The 12,566-nt window shown below is 47.0% G+C and overlaps 8 non-coding genes and 2 pseudogenes across 8 annotated transcripts; 5 read left to right on the top strand and 5 right to left on the bottom strand.

The window, feature by feature from the left end:
- Window positions 1–641: 641 nt before the first annotated feature.
- On the top strand, window positions 642–761 carry LOC115425021 (5S ribosomal RNA). The gene has a single exon (XR_003936161.1). It is a non-coding gene; the product is annotated as a 5S ribosomal RNA (ribosomal RNA).
- A 546-nt stretch (window positions 762–1,307) lies between these two features.
- On the bottom strand, window positions 1,308–1,427 carry LOC115425018 (5S ribosomal RNA). The gene has a single exon (XR_003936158.1). It is a non-coding gene; the product is annotated as a 5S ribosomal RNA (ribosomal RNA).
- Window positions 1,428–3,020: 1,593 nt separating this feature from the next.
- Window positions 3,021–3,140, top strand: LOC115425037 (uncharacterized; annotated as a pseudogene).
- Window positions 3,141–3,682: 542 nt separating this feature from the next.
- On the bottom strand, window positions 3,683–3,801 carry LOC115425022 (5S ribosomal RNA). The gene has a single exon (XR_003936162.1). It is a non-coding gene; the product is annotated as a 5S ribosomal RNA (ribosomal RNA).
- A 1,594-nt stretch (window positions 3,802–5,395) lies between these two features.
- Window positions 5,396–5,515, top strand: LOC115425025 (5S ribosomal RNA). The gene has a single exon (XR_003936165.1). It is a non-coding gene; the product is annotated as a 5S ribosomal RNA (ribosomal RNA).
- Window positions 5,516–6,059: 544 nt separating this feature from the next.
- On the bottom strand, window positions 6,060–6,178 carry LOC115425020 (5S ribosomal RNA). Its single transcript, XR_003936160.1, has one exon. It is a non-coding gene; the product is annotated as a 5S ribosomal RNA (ribosomal RNA).
- Window positions 6,179–7,771: 1,593 nt separating this feature from the next.
- On the top strand, window positions 7,772–7,891 carry LOC115425024 (5S ribosomal RNA). Its single transcript, XR_003936164.1, has one exon. It is a non-coding gene; the product is annotated as a 5S ribosomal RNA (ribosomal RNA).
- Window positions 7,892–8,432: 541 nt separating this feature from the next.
- LOC115425011 (5S ribosomal RNA) lies at window positions 8,433–8,551 on the bottom strand. The gene has a single exon (XR_003936151.1). It is a non-coding gene; the product is annotated as a 5S ribosomal RNA (ribosomal RNA).
- A 1,594-nt stretch (window positions 8,552–10,145) lies between these two features.
- On the top strand, window positions 10,146–10,265 carry LOC115425023 (5S ribosomal RNA). The gene has a single exon (XR_003936163.1). It is a non-coding gene; the product is annotated as a 5S ribosomal RNA (ribosomal RNA).
- A 544-nt stretch (window positions 10,266–10,809) lies between these two features.
- LOC115425033 (uncharacterized) lies at window positions 10,810–10,928 on the bottom strand (annotated as a pseudogene).
- Between the last annotated feature and the right edge of the window lie 1,638 nt (window positions 10,929–12,566).

Raw genomic sequence — 12,566 nt, 5'->3', positions numbered from 1 at the left:
TACTGCAAGTTAATGAGGTTATTATTGATGCTTTTTTTCTGTGTGTCGCAGCTGTTGCTGCAGTAGCAGACTCGTGCAGCCCGGGGTTTTTTTTAATTCCGTAAAGGCCTTTATTGTGGCTGCAGGAGTTATCTATCTGTGATGACACGGCTCTCTATACTGCATTTCTGCATAATGAGATGTTTTTTTATCACCGTAAATAGTTACTGCGTGGTGGACTGATTCAGAAAGAGCACTACCGAAGGCCTAGGAGTGAAATGCACGGTCCGCCACTGCATTACAGACACAGAAGTAACTACAGGAGGATAACAAAATGATGGTGTCACAACACATCTGAGGGTTACCTCACGAAACTTTGCTTTCACCGTGGCCGTAAGCGTCCAACCGCCATTTTCCCCCTCCTTCAGACACTGAATATACGCGCAAACTGCTATTTCCAGCTTGGTTCCACGCTTTTGGTGAATTCATTCCAGGCCCATATGTTCATTTTGACTCTTTTAGAGATTTTTCAGATCACTTTGTTTGTCCTTTGCCACTTTAATACTGAGTGATGTAGACAGGACATTTCGGAAAACATGGCGGAGAACCTGCTCTTCGGTGTGCTGAAATCTATAAAGAGGGTGAATATGACAGCCGCCCTCGCTTACGGCCATACCACCCTGAACACGCCCGGTCTCGTCTGATCTCGGAAGCAAAACAGGGTCGGGCCTGGTCAGTACTCGGGTGGAAGACCCTCTTGGGAATACCAGGTGCCGTAAGCTTTTACCCTTTTTTCTATGTGCCCAGCACAGGGCGCTGCATCGTCACCCATGGACGGGAGAAAAAGATACATTGATTCACTCCAAAAGTCAGAGAGGGCCGTGGAGAAAGGGACCAAAAGTCGTGGAGAGGAGAGACACGAGAAGGAGAGGGTGGTGGTGCTGTTGTCGTTTCCGCCGTTTGCCCCCTTTCCAGCCAAAAAACAGCCCAGAAAAACCCCCACTCCACGCCCGCACAAGTCTTAACTGTTTCTCTTAAGCCCTCTCAAAATGCCAATACGTTTCCTTTGTCCACACTGAATGAACCCAAAAAAAGGAGAGGTTTAGACAGTGCCAACTAAAAAACTGCTCCCATAAAGAAACAAACACCAATAAAGCTGAAAAGTTCTATTTCCCTCCTCTTCACAAAGACTCCGAGGTTTTGGCGTCTGCCGCCATCATAGCTTTTTTTTTTTTTTTCAGGAATGAACTGATTTGTACTTTTCTCTTGTTGATAAAGTGTCGGCTGGTGAAGCAGCAGCCTCTGCTGGTCACCCAGAAAAGTGTAAAAGCTTACAGCACCTGGTATTCCCAGGCGGTCTCCCATCCAAGTACTGACCAGGCCCAACCCTGTTTTGCTTCCGAGATCAGACGAGATCGGGCGTGTTCAGGGTGGTATGGCCAGTAAGCGAGGGGATCTGCCCCTCTCTCCCGTTTTAGAGATTCACTAACGCCGCGTGTGAGCGGAAGAGGTCCCGAAAGTATCTCAAAGACTTTAAGGTCCGACACACTGGCTGCACAAAACACAGAGGTTTGCAACATTACAGCAGTGGTGGGCCGGCAGGGCCTGCAAGGCCTTCTCTCCTTGCTTCCAAAAATATCTCAATCACAGACGGATGTTAACTATATTTTGTCCATGAATACTTCAATAATTCCAAATGGTCTGTCCGCTTCCTTTCATAGCTTTTTCCCTGGTTGTGCTGCTTCCAGACATGTATTTTTATACTAAAGCACGTCACCTATCCCATTTCAGCCATCATTTGGAGCCAGGCAGGCTCAAAGTCAAAGAAAGCGGCCTGGAGGCCTTCACAATCAGTTCTGCGGGCCCTCCAGCAAAACATAAGTGTGGATGAAACTGTTGCTTCAACCAATCAGATTTTGACTTGGCCACACCAAGGCCCTCTAGCAGGCGTACGGTAACGTCAGCGTATTCACGCCCTTTGACTGGATGGTCCGAGAGCGTACTAGCCAAAGCTAGCAAACTGCATCTGTAGCCAGCTGCATGAACAGAATTATAGTTGTGTTGGTTTAACAGCTGTGTTGTCCACCCACAATGGCTGAGGGAGGAGAAGAAATGGATTTGGTTGCAGACTGATTGTCAGAGCCATTTCCAAGGCGGACTTTTCAAGAAAAGCTGGAGGCCGTTAAGAAAGGTCGGACAATTCCGAAGCTAGCAAGCCGGCCACAACCAGGAAAAGGATTTGTCCGTCACCTTCACTCTACTCACTACCCCCGGCGCCCGCAGGGATAATCTGTGCAACAGAGCAGTTGAACTCTTTTAGAGGAAAGAAAGGAGGATGGATTTGGCGGACCACTCATCCCAATTTTGGGTGAGTAAAATGTTGCTATTTTCCTTAATAATACTGCAAGTTAATGAGGTTATTATTGATGCTTTTTTTCTGTGTGTCGCAGCTGTTGCTGCAGTAGCAGACTCGTGCAGCCCGGGGTTTTTTTTTATTCCGTAAAGGCCTTTATTGTGGCTGCAGGAGTTATCTATCTGTGATGACACGGCTCTCTATACTGCATTTCTGCATAATGAGATGTTTTTTTATCACCGTAAAATAGTTACTGCGTGGTGGACTGATTCAGAAAGAGCACTACCGAAGGCCTAGGAGTGAAATGCACGGTCCGCCACTGCATTACAGACACAGAAGTAACTACAGGAGGATAACAAAATGATGGTGTCACAACACATCTGAGGGTTACCTCACGAAACTTTGCTTTCACCGTGGCCGTAAGCGTCCAACCGCCATTTTCCCCCTCCTTCAGACACTGAATATACGCGCAAACTGCTATTTCCAGCTTGGTTCCACGCTTTTGGTGAATTCATTCCAGGCCCATATGTTCATTTTGACTCTTTTAGAGATTTTTCAGATCACTTTGTTTGTCCTTTGCCACTTTAATACTGAGTGATGTAGACAGGACATTTCGGAAAACATGGCGGAGAACCTGCTCTTCGGTGTGCGGAAATCTATAAAGAGGGTGAATATGACAGCCGCCCTCGCTTACGGCCATACCACCCTGAACACGCCCGGTCTCGTCTGATCTCGGAAGCAAAACAGGGTCGGTCCTGGTCAGTACTCGGGTGGAAGACCCCCTTGGGAATACCAGGTGCCGTAAGCTTTTACCCTTTTTTCTATGTGCCCAGCACAGGGCGCTGCATCGTCACCCATGGACGGGAGAAAAAGATACATTGATTCACTCCAAAAGTCAGAGAGGGCCGTGGAGAAAGGGACCAAAAGTCGTGGAGAGGAGAGACACGAGAAGGAGAGGGTGGTGCTGTTGTCGTTTCCGCCGTTTGCCCCCTTTCCAGCCAAAAAACAGCCCAGAAAAACCCCCACTCCACGCCCGCACAAGTCTTAACTGTTTCTCTTAAGCCCTCTCAAAATGCCAATACGTTTCCTTTGTCCACACTGAATGAACCCAAAAAAAGGAGAGGTTTAGACAGTGCCAACTAAAAAACTGCTCCCATAAAGAAACAAACACCAATAAAGCTGAAAAGTTCTATTTCCCTCCTCTTCAGAAAGACTCCGAGGTTTTGGCGTCTGCCGCCATCATAGCTTTTTTTTTTTTTTCAGGAATGAACTGATTTGTACTTTTCTCTTGTTGATAAAGTGTCGGCTGGTGAAGCAGCAGCCTCTGCTGGTCACCCAGAAAAGTGTAAAAGCTTACAGCACCTGGTATTCCCAGGCGGTCTCCCATCCAAGTACTGACCAGGCCCAACCCTGTTTTGCTTCCGAGATCAGACGAGATCGGGCGTGTTCAGGGTGGTATGGCCGTAAGCGAGGGGATCTGCCCCTCTCTCCCGTTTTAGAGATTCACTAACGCCGCGTGTGAGCGGAAGAGGTCCCGAAAGTATCTCAAAGACTTTAAGGTCCGACACACTGGCTGCACAAAACACAGAGGTTTGCAACATTACAGCAGTGGTGGGCCGGCAGGGCCTGCAAGGCCTTCTCTCCTTGCTTCCAAAAATATCTCAATCACAGACGGATGTTAACTATATTTTGTCCATGAATACTTCAATAATTCCAAATGGTCTGTCCGCTTCCTTTCATAGCTTTTTCCCTGGTTATGCTGCTTCCAGACATGTATTTTTATACTAAAGCACGTCACCTATCCCATTTCAGCCATCATTTGGAGCCAGGCAGGCTCAAAGTCAAAGAAAGCGGCCTGGAGGCCTTCACAATCAGTTCTGCGGGCCCTCCAGCAAAACATAAGTGTGGATGAAACTGTTGCTTCAACCAATCAGATTTTGACTTGGCCACACCAAGGCCCTCTAGCAGGCGTACGGTAACGTCAGCGTATTCACGCCCTTTGACTGGATGGTCCGAGAGCGTACTAGCCAAAGCTAGCAAACTGCATCTGTAGCCAGCTGCATGAACAGAATTATAGTTGTGTTGGTTTAACAGCTGTGTTGTCCACCCACAATGGCTGAGGGAGGAGAAGAAATGGATTTGGTTGCAGACTGATTGTCAGAGCCATTTCCAAGGCGGACTTTTCAAGAAAAGCTGGAGGCCGTTAAGAAAGGTCGGACAATTCCGAAGCTAGAAAGCCGGCCACAACCAGGAAAAGGATTTGTCCGTCACCTTCACTCTACTCACTACCCCCGGCGCCCGCAGGGATAATCTGTGCAACAGAGCAGTTGAACTCTTTTAGAGGAAAGAAAGGAGGATGGATTTGGCGGACCACTCATCCCAATTTTGGGTGAGTAAAATGTTGCTATTTTCCTTAATAATACTGCAAGTTAATGAAGTTATTATTGATGCTTTTTTTCTGTGTGTCGCAGCTGTTGCTGCAGTAGCAGACTCGTGCAGCCCGGGGTTTTTTTTTTATTCCGTAAAGGCCTTTATTGTGGCTGCAGGAGTTATCTATCTGTGATGACACGGCTCTCTTACTGCATTTCTGCATAATGAGATGTTTTTTTATCACCGTAAAATAGTTACTGCGTGGTGGACTGATTCAGAAAGAGCACTACCGAAGGCCTAGGAGTGAAATGCACGGTCCGCCACTGCATTACAGACACAGAAGTAACTTACAGGAGGATAACAAAATGATGGTGTCACAACACATCTGAGGGTTACCTCACGAAACTTTGCTTTCACCGTGGCCGTAAGCGTCCAACCGCCATTTTCCCCCTCCTTCAGACACTGAATATACGCGCAAACTGCTATTTCCAGCTTGGTTCCACGCTTTTGGTGAATTCATTCCAGGCCCATATGTTCATTTTGACTCTTTTAGAGATTTTTCAGATCACTTTGTTTGTCCTTTGCCACTTTAATACTGAGTGATGTAGACAGGACATTTCGGAAAACATGGCGGAGAACCTGCTCTTCGGTGTGCGGAAATCTATAAAGAGGGTGAATATGACAGCCGCCCTCGCTTACGGCCATACCACCCTGAACACGCCCGGTCTCGTCTGATCTCGGAAGCAAAACAGGGTCGGGCCTGGTCAGTACTCGGGTGGAAGACCCCCTTGGGAATACCAGGTGCCGTAAGCTTTTACCCTTTTTTCTATGTGCCCAGCAACGGGCGCTGCATCGTCACCCATGGACGGGAGAAAAAGATACATTGATTCACTCCAAAAGTCAGAGAGGGCCATGGAGAAAGGGACCAAAAGTCGTGGAGAGGAGAGACACGAGAAGGAGAGGGTGGTGCTGCTGTCGCTTCCGCCGTTTGCCCCCTTTCCAGCCAAAAAACAGCCCAGACAAAACCCCCACTCCACGCCCTCACAAGTCTTTACTGTTTCTCTTAAGCCCTCTCAAAATGCCAATACGTTTCCTTTGTCCACACTGAATGAACCCAAAAAAAGGAGAGGTTTAGACAGTGCCAACTAAAAAACTGCTCCCATAAAGAAACAAACACCAATAAAGCTGAAAAGTTCTATTTCCCTCCTCTTCAGAAAGACTCCGAGGTTTTGGCGTCTGCCGCCATCATAGCTTTTTTTTTTTTTTTCAGGAATGAACTGATTTGTACTTTTCTCTTGTTGATAAAGTGTCGGCTGGTGAAGCAGCAGCCTCTGCTGGTCACCCAGAAAAGTGTAAAAGCTTACAGCACCTGGTATTCCCAGGCGGTCTCCCATCCAAGTACTGACCAGGCGCAACCCTGTTTTGCTTCCGAGATCAGACGAGATCAGGCGTGTTCAGGGTGGTATGGCCGTAAGCGAGGGGATCTGCCCCTCTCTCCCGTTTTAGAGATTCACTAACGCCGCGTGTGAGCGGAAGAGGTCCCGAAAGTATCTCAAAGACTTTAAGGTCCGACACACTGGCTGCACAAAACACAGAGGTTTGCAACATTACAGCAGTGGTGGGCCGGCAGGGCCTGCAAGGCCTTCTCTCCTTGCTTCCAAAAATATCTCAATCACAGACGGATGTTAACTATATTTTGTCCATGAATACTTCAATAATTCCAAATGGTCTGTCCGCTTCCTTTCATAGCTTTTTCCCTGGTTATGCTGCTTCCAGACATGTATTTTTATACTAAAGCACGTCACCTATCCCATTTCAGCCATCATTTGGAGCCAGGCAGGCTCAAAGTCAAAGAAAGCGGCCTGGAGGCCTTCACAATCAGTTCTGCGGGCCCTCCAGCAAAACATAAGTGTGGATGAAACTGTTGCTTCAACCAATCAGATTTTGACTTGGCCACACCAAGGCCCTCTAGCAGGCGTACGGTAACGTCAGCGTATTCACGCCCTTTGACTGGATGGTCCGAGAGCGTACTAGCCAAAGCTAGCAAACTGCATCTGTAGCCAGCTGCATGAACAGAATTATAGTTGTGTTGGTTTAACAGCTGTGTTGTCCACCCACAATGGCTGAGGGAGGAGAAGAAATGGATTTGGTTGCAGACTGATTGTCAGAGCCATTTCCAAGGCGGACTTTTCAAGAAAAGCTGGAGGCCGTTAAGAAAGGTCGGACAATTCCGAAGCTAGCAAGCCGGCCACAACCAGGAAAAGGATTTGTCCGTCACCTTCACTCTACTCACTACCCCCGGCGCCCGCAGGGATAATCTGTGCAACAGAGCAGTTGAACTCTTTTAGAGGAAAGAAAGGAGGATGGATTTGGCGGACCACTCATCCCAATTTTGGGTGAGTAAAATGTTGCTATTTTCCTTAATAATACTGCAAGTTAATGAGGTTATTATTGATGCTTTTTTTCTGTGTGTCGCAGCTGTTGCTGCAGTAGCAGACTCGTGCAGCCCGGGGTTTTTTTTTATTCCGTAAAGGCCTTTATTGTGGCTGCAGGAGTTATCTATCTGTGATGACACGGCTCTCTATACTGCATTTCTGCATAATGAGATGTTTTTTTATCACCGTAAAATAGTTACTGCGTGGTGGACTGATTCAGAAAGAGCACTACCGAAGGCCTAGGAGTGAAATGCACGGTCCGCCACTGCATTACAGACACAGAAGTAACTACAGGAGGATAACAAAATGATGGTGTCACAACACATCTGAGGGTTACCTCACGAAACTTTGCTTTCACCGTGGCCGTAAGCGTCCAACCGCCATTTTCCCCCTCCTTCAGACACTGAATATACGCGCAAACTGCTATTTCCAGCTTGGTTCCACGCTTTTGGTGAATTCATTCCAGGCCCATATGTTCATTTTGACTCTTTTAGAGATTCTTCAGATCACTTTGTTTGTCCTTTGCCACTTTAATACTGAGTGATGTAGACAGGACATTTCGGAAAACATGGCGGAGAACCTGCTCTTCGGTGTGCGGAAATCTATAAAGAGGGTGAATATGACAGCCGCCCTCGCTTACGGCCATACCACCCTGAACACGCCCGGTCTCGTCTGATCTCGGAAGCAAAACAGGGTCGGGCCTGGTCAGTACTCGGGTGGAAGACCCCCTTGGGAATACCAGGTGCCGTAAGCTTTTACCCTTTTTTCTATGTGCCCAGCAACGGGCGCTGCATCGTCACCCATGGACGGGAGAAAAAGATACATTGATTCACTCCAAAAGTCAGAGAGGGCCATGGAGAAAGGGACCAAAAGTCGTGGAGAGGAGAGACACGAGAAGGAGAGGGTGGTGCTGCTGTCGTTTCCGCCGTTTGCCCCCTTTCCAGCCAAAAAACAGCCCAGACAAAACCCCCACTCCACGCCCGCACAAGTCTTACTGTTTCTCTTAAGCCCTCTCAAAATGCCAATACGTTTCCTTTGTCCACACTGAATGAACCCAAAAAAAGGAGAGGTTTAGACAGTGCCAACTAAAAAACTGCTCCCATAAAGAAACAAACACCAATAAAGCTGAAAAGTTCTATTTCCCTCCTCTTCAGAAAGACTCCGAGGTTTTGGCGTCCGCCGCCATCATAGCTTTTTTTTTTTTTCAGGAATGAACTGATTTGTACTTTTCTCTTGTTGATAAAGTGTCGGCTGGTGAAGCAGCAGCCTCTGCTGGTCACCCAGAAAAGTGTAAAAGCTTACAGCACCTGGTATTCCCAGGCGGTCTCCCATCCAAGTACTGACCAGGCCCAACCCTGTTTTGCTTCCGAGATCAGACGAGATCGGGCGTGTTCAGGGTGGTATGGCCGTAAGCGAGGGGATCTGCCCCTCTCTCCCGTTTTAGAGATTCACTAACGCCGCGTGTGAGCGGAAGAGGTTCCGAAAGTATCTCAAAGATTTTAAGGTCCGACACACTGGCTGCACAAAACACAGAGGTTTGCAACATTACAGCAGTGGTGGGCCGGCAGGGCCTGCAAGGCCTTCTCTCCTTGCTTCCAAAAATATCTCAATCACAGACGGATGTTAACTATATTTTGTCCATGAATACTTCAATAATTCCAAATGGTCTGTCCGCTTCCTTTCATAGCTTTTTCCCTGGTTATGCTGCTTCCAGACATGTATTTTTATACTAAAGCACGTCACCTATCCCATTTCAGCCATCATTTGGAGCCAGGCAGGCTCAAAGTCAAAGAAAGCGGCCTGGAGGCCTTCACAATCAGTTCTGCGGGCCCTCCAGCAAAACATAAGTGTGGATGAAACTGTTGCTTCAACCAATCAGATTTTGACTTGGCCACACCAAGGCCCTCTAGCAGGCGTACGGTAACGTCAGCGTATTCACGCCCTTTGACTGGATGGTCCGAGAGCGTACTAGCCAAAGCTAGCAAACTGCATCTGTAGCCAGCTGCATGAACAGAATTATAGTTGTGTTGGTTTAACAGCTGTGTTGTCCACCCACAATGGCTGAGGGAGGAGAAGAAATGGATTTGGTTGCAGACTGATTGTCAGAGCCATTTCCAAGGCGGACTTTTCAAGAAAAGCTGGAGGCCGTTAAGAAAGGTCGGACAATTCCGAAGCTAGAAAGCCGGCCACAACCAGGAAAAGGATTTGTCCGTCACCTTCACTCCACTCACTACCCCCGGCGCCCGCAGGGATAATCTGTGCAACAGAGCAGTTGAACTCTTTTAGAGGAAAGAAAGGAGGATGGATTTGGCGGACCACTCATCCCAATTTTGGGTGAGTAAAATGTTGCTATTTTCCTTAATAATACTGCAAGTTAATGAAGTTATTATTGATGCTTTTTTTCTGTGTGTCGCAGCTGTTGCTGCAGTAGCAGACTCGTGCAGCCCGGGGTTTTTTTTTAATTCCGTAAAGGCCTTTATTGTGGCTGCAGGAGTTATCTATCTGTGATGACACGGCTCTCTATACTGCATTTCTGCATAATGAGATGTTTTTTTATCACCGTAAAATAGTTACTGCGTGGTGGACTGATTCAGAAAGAGCACTACCGAAGGCCTAGGAGTGAAATGCACGGTCCGCCACTGCATTACAGACACAGAAGTCATTACAGGAGGATAACAAAATGATGGTGTCACAACACATCTGAGGGTTACCTCACGAAACTTTGCTTTCACCGTGGCCGTAAGCGTCCAACCGCCATTTTCCCCCTCCTTCAGACACTGAATATACGCGCAAACTGCTATTTCCAGCTTGGTTCCACGCTTTTGGTGAATTCATTCCAGGCCCATATGTTCATTTTGACTCTTTTAGAGATTTTTCAGATCACTTTGTTTGTCCTTTGCCACTTTAATACTGAGTGATGTAGACAGGACATTTCGGAAAACATGGCGGAGAACCTGCTCTTCGGTGTGCTGAAATCTATAAAGAGGGTGAATATGACAGCCGCCCTCGCTTACGGCCATACCACCCTGAACACGCCCGGTCTCGTCTGATCTCGGAAGCAAAACAGGGTCGGGCCTGGTCAGTACTCGGGTGGAAGACCCCCTTGGGAATACCAGGTGCCGTAAGCTTTTACCCTTTTTTCTATGTGCCCAGCACAGGGCGCTGCATCGTCACCCATGGACGGGAGAAAAAGATACATTGATTCACTCCAAAAGTCAGAGAGGGCCGTGGAGAAAGGGACCAAAAGTCGTGGAGAGGAGAGACACGAGAAGGAGAGGGTGGTGGTGCTGTTGTCGTTTCCGCCGTTTGCCCCCTTTCCAGCCAAAAAACAGCCCAGAAAAACCCCCACTCCACGCCCGCACAAGTCTTAACTGTTTCTCTTAAGCCCTCTCAAAATGCCAATACGTTTCCTTTGTCCACACTGAATGAACCCAAAAAAAGGAGAGGTTTAGACAGTGCCAACTAAAAAACTGCTCCCATAAAGAAACAAACACCAATAAAGCTGAAAAGTTCTATTTCCCTCCTCTTCACAAAGACTCCGAGGTTTTGGCGTCTGCCGCCATCATAGCTTTTTTTTTTTTTCAGGAATGAACTGATTTGTACTTTTCTCTTGTTGATAAAGTGTCGGCTGGTGAAGCAGCAGCCTCTGCTGGTCACCCAGAAAAGTGTAAAAGCTTACAGCACCTGGTATTCCCAGGCAGTCTCCCATCCAAGTACTGATCAGGCCCAACCCTATTTTGCTTCCGAGATCAGACAAGATCGGGCTTGTTCAGGGTGGTATGGCCGTAAGCGAGGGGCTCTGCTCCTCTCTCCCGTTTTAGAGATTCACTAACGCCGTGTGTGAGCGGAAGAGGTTCTGAAAGTATCTCAAAGACTTTAAGGTCCGACACACTGGCTTCACAAAACACAGAGGTTTGCAACATTACAGCAGTGGTGGGCCGGCAGGGCCTGCAAGGCCTTCTCTCCTTGCTTCCAAAAATATCTCAATCACAGAGGGATGTTAATTATAGTTAGTCCATGAATACTTCAATAATTCCAAATGGTCTGTCCGCTTCCTTTCATAGCTTTTTCCCTGGTTGTGCTGCTTCCAGACATGTTATAGTTGTGTTGGTTTAAGAGCTTTGTTGTCTACTCACAATAGCTGTAGGAGGAGAAGAAATGGATTTGGTTGCAGATTTATCGTCAAAGCCATTTCCAAGACGGACTTTTCAAGAAAAGCTGGAGGTCGTTAAGAAAGGTCGGACAATTCCGAAGCTAGCAAGCCGGCCACAACCAGGAAAAGGATTTGTCCGCCACCTTCACTCCACTCAGTACCCCCGGTGCCCGCAGGGATAATCTGTGCAACAGAGCAGCTGAACTCTTTTAGAGGAAAGAAAGGAGGATGGATTTGGTGGACTACTAATCACAATTCTGGGTGAGTAAAATGTTGCTATTTTCCTAAATAATATTGCAACACTGAAAAAAATGACTCTGTGGTGTAGTAAAATTTACTAGGTTAACTGTCACAATTTTAACTTTCTATTTGAAAGTATCTGTGAGAACTGGAATTATTTAAGTAAATCATTTATATGCCATCCATGTAATAAGGAAACTTTGTGGGAAGTGTAAGTCTTATGATGTATTTTCACGTAATATTCAAAGGTTTCATAGTCATTACAATGAACTTAGAAATACCAAGTAGGTTTTAATTGTGCTGCGTATGAGCCCGCACATACGCCTTGTGACGCACATACAGGACGCATGCGCATATTTGTCCACCAAAATACAAGAAGACAACAGTCAGGTTTAAGGTAAGACATTTGGGATTTTTCTGCATATGTAACCTAACGGCGTTAATGTAATAATATAATAATATAAACTGTAATATTTGCCATTATCGCACTTCACGTAAATTTGAATTTTAATAGTATTTTGGAGTATGCTTGTGCAAACATCTTGCTAAATTAGCCATTAACAGTCAGACATGCTTACAACCAGCACGTTTACAATGAATACCTCCGGACCGGAGCAACACACAGCCTTCACAAACGATGACAGAGATCATTACAATTCCGAGGTGATTCCTGGTGGACTGACTGCTGCAGCTTCATTACTAAACTTAGAGCTAACTGCAGCTAAATGTAGCTGCGTCGCTAGCATTAGTTAGCACCATCGACGCTAATGTTAGTTAGCTCTGTGAGCACTCTCTCTCTCCTCTCTCCTGACTCAGTTGAGTTGTCCGCAGTCAAACTCGGCAAGAAATCCACCTCGGCTCTGTATTCCCTTGTCATCAAATTAACCGCCGTCGTGTTGGAGGCTGTGTGTGTTTTTTTTTTGTGTGGTTTCACGGTCCCTGTCCGAAGATTTAACAGGAGGTTTAGGACTTGCTTGTTTATGTTGTGCACTGGCTGGCTGTACCATATCGCGCCGCCATGACGTCACGAGGCTAC

This window comes from Sphaeramia orbicularis, chromosome 8 (genome assembly GCF_902148855.1).
Source record: "Sphaeramia orbicularis chromosome 8, fSphaOr1.1, whole genome shotgun sequence".
Taxonomy (NCBI): Eukaryota; Metazoa; Chordata; class Actinopteri; order Kurtiformes; family Apogonidae; genus Sphaeramia; species Sphaeramia orbicularis.
Note: the sequence above shows the minus strand (reverse complement) of the source record. Positions and strands in the feature narration are given on the sequence as shown.